Source organism: Rosa chinensis, chromosome 1 (genome assembly GCF_002994745.2).
Source record: "Rosa chinensis cultivar Old Blush chromosome 1, RchiOBHm-V2, whole genome shotgun sequence".
Classification (NCBI taxonomy): Eukaryota; Viridiplantae; Streptophyta; class Magnoliopsida; order Rosales; family Rosaceae; genus Rosa; species Rosa chinensis.
In genome coordinates, this window is record NC_037088.1 from 53433134 (window position 1) to 53444215 (window position 11082).

The window sequence follows — 11082 nt, forward strand, 5'->3', positions numbered from 1 at the left end:
GATTGTGAACATCTTCCCTTATACGAATGACAATTTTCTAAAAATACAGTGTTACATATAGTTGTTATATTGACGAGACATTTATGGCATGTTGTCATCGTATATATGAAGATCTTAAAGACACATTTCTAAAAGCAAAATCTCAAAAGTAAAGTGTCATTGTAAGCATATTGCTTATCAAATCCCAAAGGAATTCAAATACATGAATAATTCACATGCAAGCCCATGAAAGGTCAAAAGAGCCTGAAGCTTACTCATGGAATCAAAGAGTCTTAAGTTAGCTCATATGTGCTCATTCCGTTATAGTTAACGTAACCTGTTTCTGGTGGCTTTCTCCGGGTACCTCACACAGAATGCTATACCGTCTGAGGTACCGATCCAACTCCTAAATCCTGTATCAAGAACACAACGTTAAAGGGATAAACCGTACCGGACGGTTTATACCTCTCCGATGCCTGAGTGAGAAACTAATAGATGTGTACAGATTAGCTTGTGGATAAGGGAGTTATTACCTGTCTGAAGGTGGTTGTGCTAATGTCTTTATATTCGAGTATAGGAAAGGAGTCTCTCCTATCCTCGATGTGGGACACAGGTTCTTCTGATGTCATATTAGCCCTCTTGTTGTGTATAGATGGGCTGTGCTTGCCTTGCCCCGGGCCCTGGGTGTCCGGGGTGGCATCCCATGTGAGGCCCTCCATGGTGGGTCGTGAACCCGGCCCATGGCATAGTACCTGGGAGTACCGATGGGGCCCAGCCGATAGTGCCAAACTTAGTTGAGACTCCCCATTATGTACAAGTCCCCCAAGTTCCCGTTCAAGATGTTTCTTGGGTGGGGACTTATTATTATTTTGTCTCTAGGTTTGGCACTAGTGTGCCTATAGGTAGTCCCCCAAGTTCCCGCATAAGAGAAATCTTGAGCGGGCTACGCTGTAGGTAAAAGCCACCTACGCCCTGGGACAGGATGAGGGTTGAGAGAGGACCTGGCTCTGATACCCGATGGGGTAGAAAATTTTGAGCCTCCGGTACCCAATGGGGTAGAGAGAGGACTCAGCTCTGATACCCGATGGGGTAGAAAATTTTGAGCATCTGGTACCCAATGGGCTAGAGAGAGGACTCAGCTCTGATACCCGATGGGGTAGGCGGTGCATGTCGGCCACGTGGAGCAGACTGGGTTGTGCAATAAATGCCCGTCCTTTCGCCTGCCAAAGCTCGAGAAATGGGGAGGCGTGGGACACGTGTAGCGATCCTACGGTTGAGGGCTTTTCGGTTTCGACGGCCCTGATGCATTGGAGATTGAATTTAAGAGGGAGACCGATTGTTTTCCCTCACTTTCGTGAAAAATTCAGAAGACTTCGAAGATTTGCAGCGGGGAAAAAAGGGGAGAGCCAAGGGAGAAGTGTGCGTGCTCATGGAGTGATAGATCGATTGTCTGCCGAAGAAGAGGTTAGATCTCTCACTCTGCTTGTACGATTTTGCTAGGTCTATTGTTTCTGCTTCTGCCATGGATGTTTTCTGTTTGTGTTTGGTCCTCTTATTTGCATAAAGACAGAACACGAAAAATACTAGTGTGTGGTTAACTTTTTGTTTTAGATTTTTGGGTTTGTTCCATTCTCTGGGTTTTGCTTTGAAGTGGGGAGTAATCCGTGCTTCAAAATGGTCTTGGTTTTGGTTGAATTTCTGGGTTTTGGTTGAATTTCTGGGAATTTCTGGGTTTTGGATAGGCTAACCCTTGTGCTTCTGGTTCCAGATATAGCGAGATTTGAGGTCGCCGGTACCGTAGTTAGGATGGAATCAGAAGCCAGGGGTGGGGATACGGGATCGTCGTACCAGTCTTCTGCCAGGCAAGCTGAAGTGGATATCGATCGGTACTTAGGCCGAGTAGATCAATTAGCAGAGAACACGGGATCCTCAACTGGAGTGTTCTCGGAGAGCAGTGGGGAGTCCGATGAGGGTGAGAGCGAGGGTGGATCTGCGGAGGCCCCGGTAGTCACCGTGGCCATTCCCGAGGGCATACCGAAGCCGAGGTATACACTAGCGAATGGGACCGTGTGCGACGAACCCGGGAGAAGTATGACGATTAAGGAGATAATCGACATGCGACTGAAGTGGGGAATACCGGACGCGGTGGAGCTTAGGCCTCTCAAGGATGGAGAGATGGCCGCGAATCCTGCCCCGGGGTGGGTGGCGCTGCACGAGAATCAGTTCCACCAAGGGTTATAGCTATCGCTGCCCCGGTGCCTACAGTATCTGTTGCGGATGCTGAACCTGTCACCGGGGCAGTTGACCTCGAATGCCATTCGTCAAATATACAGTATGATGGCCATGTGGGACTTGTGCCAACAAGGGTGGCCTTCAATAAATGAATTCCGCGCGATACACCGGGTACTGTACTCAAGGAAGCTGTCTTGTGCGTGTACAGTTACATTTGCCGCTAGGGATTACGAACCACTAGTTATCGACATGCCTTCCTCGATGAGCAAAAGGTGGAGGAACAAAGTATTCCTAGCTGGGGGGCGGTGGCAAATTAAAAATAAGAAGTGGCAACTGACCGGTACCTTCCAAGCTATCGGGGACCAGTCCTATACTCTATCCAAAGTAGAAAGGAAGAGGATAGCTCGGGTATATGCCGTTTGGTCAGAGAAAGAGAGGAGCTCTTATAGATTCATCCGGCATTTTATACTTTATAGGCTAGGGCTAGGGTGGCTCCCCGGTAAGGGTTTAAAATATTACATTGTTTTTTTTTTTTTGTGTCGCTCGTCCTTTTTACCTTCGACTAATCTTGGAACTGATTGCAGTGAAAGCGCCGAAGAGGAAACCCCGGAAAGGTAAAGAGGAGGACAGAATGGATGATGCCCAGTTGATGGATATGCTGATGGGCCAGAGGGAAGACGCCCTTCACATCGATGTCGACCTAGGGTCGAAAGGTACAAGTCGGTCCGTTGAAGAGACCCTACTGGAGATCACCGATGAGGGATATGGTGAACCTGATCCTGACGCTCCCGTGACCCACGTCGTGCAGCCCTCTTTGGCCGACGTTATCACTATAGATGATACCGGGACGGGAAAGGTACCGGCCCCCATGCCTATTTCCTCTCGTTCCACTGGGAGCGATGAGGCATTGCTTCCTGGTGAGAAGAAGAGATCCCATAGGCACCGGCATCGAAGTGATAAGCAGGAGGTGACGTATACTGGCCGGGATGTTCAGGGTTTCGGTGCGAAGAGGCAGAAGAAAGATCACCCGGGTCCAGAGTCGTCGCCTTCCCTTGGCTTATTGTCTCCTGCCATTCCGGTAATCCCCAAGAAGCCCATCAAGCAGCTGTTGAGTGAGTACGGGGTTGCCGATGAAAAGTTCGTGTGGTCCATGCTTGGTGACCTGAAGGACATTGACCTCGACCGGGTGCGGGCCAAGGACAATACGCCCCAAGAGAATCGCCATCTTGCCCGGGAATCCATGATGCGGGTACGTCTTGTTTCATTCTCTGCAATGGATTTTTATTGTTATTTACATTTTAATCGGTGTACTTGCAGGCACTCTTCAATGTGTATGCGATTGACGCCAGCGAGGAAGATACTCATCTGAAGGAGGAGGTTAGCAATCTCTCTGGGCAGGTGAAGTATCTTCATGGCGAGAAGGCCAAGCTGGAAAAGGAGCGTGACTCATTGAAGGCTGAGACAGCCGATCGCGGAGCTTGAGGGTGAACTCTCTGAGGCGCGGGAAGAGGTAAAAAATGCTCCGGACTCTGAGAAAAAAGCTGCAGAGTCTGCCGTGTCATGGAAGGAGAAGGCAGACCACCTGGAGGATTGCCTTCCCGCGGAGAGACACGAGGCCGTGGAGGAGTACAAGTCCTCCGAAGAGCTCATCGCTATGCTGACTGCTGCCCAAGATAAGGCTGTCATCATGAAGTTCAAGGAGTGGGTGGCGGCCGGATACTTGGATGACGCTAAATTCCGGCGGGGTCTCCTGGAGAAAAAGAAGAAAGATCGGGAGGCGGCGGTCAAGTCTGGTGCCGGTGGGTCCCAGAGTACCGGTGGCGAGCGGTTGTAAATAAAAAAAAAAAAATTTGAAATTTTATCCATTTGAACAATTGTCCAATTCTGTCTGGTAGTCCAGGCTTTTTGTGAATGGAAACTTCTTGATTTTGAATGGGAATTGGAAAGGAATTAAAATTTCTAGGATTTAGTACCTTGAGCATTTGTTTGCATCACTTATTACTGGAATAGAGTAACTGACAATAGCTATGTCCGGGAATGTCCGGGGTAGGTAAAAAAAATGCTAGAAATGGTCTGAATAATTCATTTTTCCATTCAAATACCACATGGTGGTTAAATACAGAATGAATACCCGATGGGTAGCTTGCCATAGCTGTATGTTCAAAAAGCAAAAGCTAGGACAAGATGCTCCCGGAGCTACTTGTAATAGTACCGCAGGCGTTGGGTATTCCATGGATGCCTGGAAACGACCCCGTTCATGTCCCGGATGAAAAAATTTGCGGGGCCTGCCTCTTCAATGATCTCGTAAGGGCCTGTACAGGATGGATCCAGTCCCCGGGGCTCTGGGTAGACTTGCTTCATGACCCAATCCCCCAACTTTAATGTCCGGGACTGTACCTTGGCATCGTAGTAACGAGCTATCCTCCGCTTGTTTGCCAAGTTATGCATGTGTGCCACATCTCTTCGTTCCTCGAGTAAATCAGCATGGAGGTGTAGGCCTTCTTAGTTGGTACATGCATCGAAGTATTCGATCCGGGGACTCTGGATTTGTGTTTCAATAGGTAGTACTGCTTCTGATCCAAAAGCCATGCAGAAAGGGGTCTCTCCGGTGGCCTCCGTTGCCGTGGTCCTGATAGCCCACAACACCTCCGGGAGTTTAGCAGCCCAAAGACCCTTGGCTTCGTCAAGCTTCTTTTTCAGTATTTTCTTGATTATCTTGTTGACAGCTTCGACCTGACCGTTGGTCTGGGGGTGAGCCGGGGAAGCATAGAGAATCTTAGTGCCCAGGTTCTGTGTGTAAGCCCTCAACTCATCATTGTTAAACTGGGTACCATTGTCCGTGACTATGGTATCCGGGACTCCGAACCTGCAGTAGATGTTCTTCCATAGGAAGCTTTTGACCTTTTCCGTGGTGATCGCGACGAGAGGTTCTGCCTCTACCCACTTTGTTTGGTAGTCCACGGCAACGATGGTGTATTTGAACTGTCCCACTACTGTGGGAAGTTTACCAATAAAGTCCAAACCCCACTGACAGAACGGCCATGGTGCAAGGAGGATGGAAAGGGCGATGGGCGGTGCCCTTGGGATATTTGCATACATTTGGCATTTGTGGCACGAACTGGATATTGTTTGGGCCTGGGCCGACATGGTTGGCCAGAAATATCCTGCCCTTAGGGTCTTGTGTGCAAGGGATCGGGCTCCGGCATGGTTATCGCATACACCAGCGTGAATGTCCTTCATTATTTTGTGACCTTCCTCCGGTGTTACACACTTCAGGTTGGGAAAGCAATGCCCTCTTCTGTACAGTTTGCCATTCATGATCGTGTATCGAGCTGACCTTAGCTGTAGTCTTCTGGCCTCGACCTTATCATCCGGTGCTAGGCCGTCGACCATGTATTTCAAAATTGGGTCCATCCATGAAGCTGTGTGATCCACCGCAAATATTTCTGACACCGTCTTAGAAGTGCTAGGCCCAGCGAGTATTTCGACCTTAGTGGCCCCATAGGTATGGCTTGGAGTAGTTGATGCGAGCTTTGCAAGGGCGTCTGCCTTGTCGTTTTCTGCCCTCGGTATTTGGGTAAAAATGTAGGAGGTGAACTTCTGAACTAATGCCCGGGCCAAGGCCTTGTAGGAGGACATGTGGGGCTCCTTTGCCTCGAAGTTACCGCTGACCAGTTTTACGACTAACTGAGAATCACTGAAGATACTAAGGTGTTGTACTCCCAGTTTCTGGGCGATCTGCAGACCTGCTATGAGTGCCTCGTACTCTGCGGCATTGTTGGATGCTTTGAAGGCAAATTTGAGGGCGTATTCGTATACTTGATCGTCCGGGCTAATTAGCAGGATACCGGCTCCACTGGTTTTCTTGTTAGACGCGCCATCAACGTATAATCGCCAAGTGCCTGGGGGAGGTGGAACTAGGGTTAACGGTTCAGGTGATTCCAGGGGTGAGTTATGGGAGGGAATTGACTCGGAAATAAAATCTGCTGCTGCCTGGCCCTTAATAGCTGTCCGGGGCTGGTACTTGATATCGAACTCCCCAAGCTCGATGGCCCATTTAATTAACCGGCCCGATGTCTCTGGTTTCTGTAAAACCTGCCTCAATGGGTGATTAGTGTAAACGGTGATTGAGTGTTCTTGGAAGTAATGTCTGAGCTTCCGGGCTGATACCAGGAGAGCTAGTGCCACTTTTTCAATGTCCGGGTACCTGGATTCTGCACCAGTGTAACTTTTCCCAGCATAGTACATGAGTACTCGCAATCGGAGTCCTTCCTAATCAGAACTGAGCTCACAGCTGTTGATGATGCCGCCAGATATATGTAGAGCATTTCTCCTGGAACCGGTTTGTAGAGTAGAGGTACCTCTAACAAGTATGCCTTTAGGCCAAGAAAAGCAGCCTCGTGCTCCGTTGTCCAGGATATTACCTCGACGTGCTGGGTTTTTAGCAATTTGAAAAAAGGAGTACATTTGTCCGTCACCCTGGAGATGAACCTTGACAGGGCGGCGACCTTGCCAGTGAGAGATTAGACCTCGTTCCGGTAGGTTGGGGATACCATGTCTAATATGGCCTGTACCTTCTCCGGATTGGCCTCAATTCCCCTGTGGCTAATGATGTACCTAAGAAATTTTCCTACCTCGACCCCGAAGATGCACTTCTGTGGGTTAAGCCGCATACCATTGCGCAATATGATGGTGAAGACGATCGATAAGTTGGTTACGTGATCCTCCGAAGTTAAACTTTTTACCAGCATGTCGTCCACGTATACCTCCATGATAGTACCGATAACTTCCTCAAACATGGAGTTGACAAGTCGCTGATAAGTGGCACCTGCGTTCTTTAACCCAAAAGGCATGACTTGGTAGCAATAGAGACCTTTGTCTGTGGTAAAGGCAGTGTGCTCCTCGTCTACTGGGTTCATTCGAATTTGGTTGTATCCACTGAACGCATCCATGAAACTGAGTAACCGGTACCCAGTAGTGGAGTCGATTAATTGGTCAATTCGAGGGAGCGGGAAGCTATCCTTGGGGCACGCTCGGTTGAGGTTCGTGTAGTCCACACACATGCGCCATGATCCCGGAGATTTCTTTGGTACCATGACCACGTTGGCCAACCACCGGGGGTATGTTACTTCCCTGACAAAGTTGATGGCTATCAACTTCTTTACTTCAACCTGGATAGCCCGGTACTTATCATGTGTGAAGGCCCTTCGTTTTTGTCTTACCGGTGTCTAGTAAGGAACAATACTAAGATTGTGCGTGGCTATCTCCGTCGGTATACCGGGCATGTCCTCATACGACCAGGCGAATGCGGATGTGTTGGAACAGAGAAACGAGATCAACCCTTCCCTTACAACCGGAGACAGCTTAGTACCTATCCTAACAGTCCTGTCCGGGAACTGCTCTGATAGCACCACCTCTTCAATGTCTTCTACGGCACCGGGCCGTTCTTCGTCTGAACCGGTATCATCTCTAGGATCCTCGTACCTATCCATCAGAGGGTTCGTAGCTACGTGCAACATTTCAGACTTTCCCTTACCGCGAGATATAGTTAGAGAATAGCATTTCCTCGCGGCGGCCTGATCACCCCGGATCGTAGCAGTGCCGACCGGGGTCGGCACTTTCATCATCAGCATGTGACCTGCTATGAACGTTTTCAGACGCCAGAGTGTCGGCCGGCCTAGGATAGCATTATAGGACGAGACGCAGTCCACTACGATGAACTCTGTTTTGATGGTTGAACAATTTGGACTTTCGCCTATCGTGATCGATAGGTAATCTGATCCGAGTGGTTGGACGATATCTCCTGAAAAACTAATGAGGGGCTCATTATCTTGTGACAGTTTGGCTCTTCCTCTGTTCAAAGCTTTGTATGCATCGCGAAATAATACGCTAACTGAGTCCCCGGTGTCCACGAGCACCCGGGACATTATATAGTGGTCCATTTGGAGTGTGATTAGGAAGGGATCATCATAGGGCATCTTCAGATTGGCTTCCTCCTCCTGCAGGAATGTCACCGATGTCCACCTGGTGCCACCGTCTTGCTGCGTGGCCTTGTGGAAGTTGAAAACTTCCGGACGGTCGAAACTAGAATTTCATTTCTTCCCCTGGGGAGGCAACTCTTTCGGGCCCCCACCGTGGATTGTGAAGATCTGGCTGTGCACGTCTACAGCTCCTATCTACTTAGCAGGTAGGTATCGTTGAAGCTTGCCCCTCTGGATGAGGGACTCGATTATATTTTTCAAAGCAACGCAGAGATTGGTATTGTGTCCAGCATCCTCATGATAAGTGCAGAATTTTCCGGTATCCTGCTGGGTAAGTTTACTTTTCGGGAACTTCCTTGGGGGTGGTCCCGGTATCTCACCTCTATTTTCGTTCCAAATAGTGTCGTATGAAGCGTTGAGGATCGTGAATACTTCATACCGGGGTGGTAGTGGTGTCCACGAGGCCTGCTGTACCCTCGGTTCCCGGTGGGGGTGAGTGGTCCCATACCTGGACGAGGACTCCTTGCTTCTTTTGTTCGAGGTATTGGGTGACCTATCATAACTATGGACCCATTCCCTCTTTCGTGGCTCATCCCTGACCGTCGAGGCCGGTGCGGATAATCTTAGCTCTGGTCTGGGGGTGTCCCCGTATGTTTCGAATTCGGCCTGGGCGTGTCTGATGGCAGTGGCCATCAGCTCGTCGTAATTAGCTGGAGGATTATGGTTGATCCCGTAGAGAAATTCTCCGCACCTTAAGCCCCTCCTGAAAGCCAGCTCAGCCAGTTCCTTATTAAGGTCCCGGCACTTAGCGGTGGCCGCCTGCCATCGATTTACAAAAGACTTCAGATTTTCATCTTCTCCCTGCTGGACTTTTAACAGGCCCTTTGGTGTGTGTATCCCATCAGTGCGTAAGATGAATCGGGCGACAAATTTGTTAGCTAACTCCTTAAAATTCCCTACAGAACCGACCGGCAATTCGTAGAACCAACTCAAAGCCTCCCCTGACAAGGTCTCCTGGAACATATTACAACACACTTCGTCCGTATATCCCTTGGCGCTTGTTTGCGATTGGAAAGCCTGTAGATGCTGGTAGGGGTCTCCAACTCCCGTATAGTCAATCTTCAGTGGTTTCGATGTATTCGCTCGAATGGCTCCTCTAACCTGTTGGGTGAAAGGGCCCGGGCGGTCCTCGTAAGTGGTCATAGCTCTCCAGGTGTCTCTATTTTCTGTGGCCTATACCCTTGCCTGCAGGGCATGTAAAGAGTTGCTCATTTGCACAAGTAATGCAGTGTTTGTGTCGGTTACCGATGGGATATTATGAACTGGCTGTGGTAACGGTGGTGGTGGCAGATGCCTCAAGTTTTCCTGGAATAAGTCAACCGGTAACTGGATTATCCGTTGACTGCCCTCTGTAGGAAGTGCTGGGGCGGTGCTGGTGTCTCCTGTTATCGGGGCAGCGTTCACGCCTACTGCTAGCTGGGATGCTCTAGCCAGGGCCTGGGTGAGTGCCTCGTTGTGCTGGTGCCTCCTGTCCAGTGCTCAGGACAGCGCTGTGTTTTCATCTTCCAAATCCTGCATTCTCTATTGCGTAAGGCGGTTTGTTTCCCTATCGGTACTTTGTTGTTCCCGATCGATCCTGGATTGTTCCCTGAAGGCTGCGATCTCGGCTCGCATAGACTCCAACTCCGATACCGGAGTCACCTGACCCGGGACTATCGGGTCCAAGGATCTGAGACCATGCATTTCTCCCTGAACACTTGGCGCTTCTGCTGACGAAGTTCCCGGAGAGAATATCAGTGCCCGGGCAACACTTCTACCCTCTCCTGTCACTTCTGGCTCATTCATGACCGTATCCCCTATCTGGCGCGCCAATGTTTCTGGTGGCTTTCTCCGGGTACCTCACACAGAATGCTATATCGTCTGGGGTACCGATCCAACTCCTAAATCCTGTATCAAGAACACAACGTTAGAGGGATAAACCGTCCGCGGTTTATACCTCTCCGATGCCTGAGTGAGAAACTAATAGATGTGTAGAGATTAGCTTGTGGATAAGGGAGTTATTACCTGTCTGAAGGTGGTTGTGCTAATGTCTTTATATTCGAGTATAGGAAAGGAGTCTCCCCTATCCTCGATGTGGGACACAGGTTCTTCTGATGTCATATCAGCCCTCTTGTTGTGTATAGGTGGGCTGTGCTTGCCTTGCCCCGGGCGCTGGGTGTCCGGGGTGGCATCCCATGTGAGGCCCTCCATGGTGGGTCGTGAACCCGGCCCATGGCATAGTACCTGGGAGTACCGATGGGGCCCAGCCGATAGTGCCAAACTTAGTTGAGACTCCCCAGTATGTACATAACCTAAATTGCTTCAATGAGTAATATGACAAGACTACGAAATCGAATTCGAATTATGATTATAGTGTTGCAACATATACTAACTTTCGCAAAGTTATAAATTACTTAAAACTCTTGAAGAGCTTATATGAGACATATCAATACATAAAGATATTGATATTTATGGCTAGGTATGCCATGGTGATTTTTCCTATGTTTTAAACTATACAAAGATAAATGTATCAATTTCTTTATATTGTCTAGCTTTGTTAGTATTGCTTTAACTTTGCAGGTATGAAAATTTGTGATGAGCCCCTATATGCAAAGCACACATGGTCGCACCTCAGTGATAGACACATCAAACCACTATACATAGTACATGTAGCTTATCACATACATAATTGAGGCTTGCAACAATCATGGGAAAATTTTCATCAGGGGGAGCATCCGGAAGTATGCTACCTAGGACATATGCGGGTTGTGCTCTTTTTGTCCTTCGACCAGGGTTATTTTTGTCCCATTGGGTTTTTGTTACCTGGTAAGGTTTTTAACGGGGCAACAAT

At 49.0% G+C, this 11082-nt stretch overlaps 1 long non-coding RNA gene across 2 annotated transcripts in view; it reads left to right on the forward strand.

The window, feature by feature from the left end:
- The window catches only part of LOC112182208, a 61886-nt gene that overhangs the window by 21937 nt on the left and 28867 nt on the right, over window positions 1–11082 (forward strand). The window lies entirely within an intron of this gene.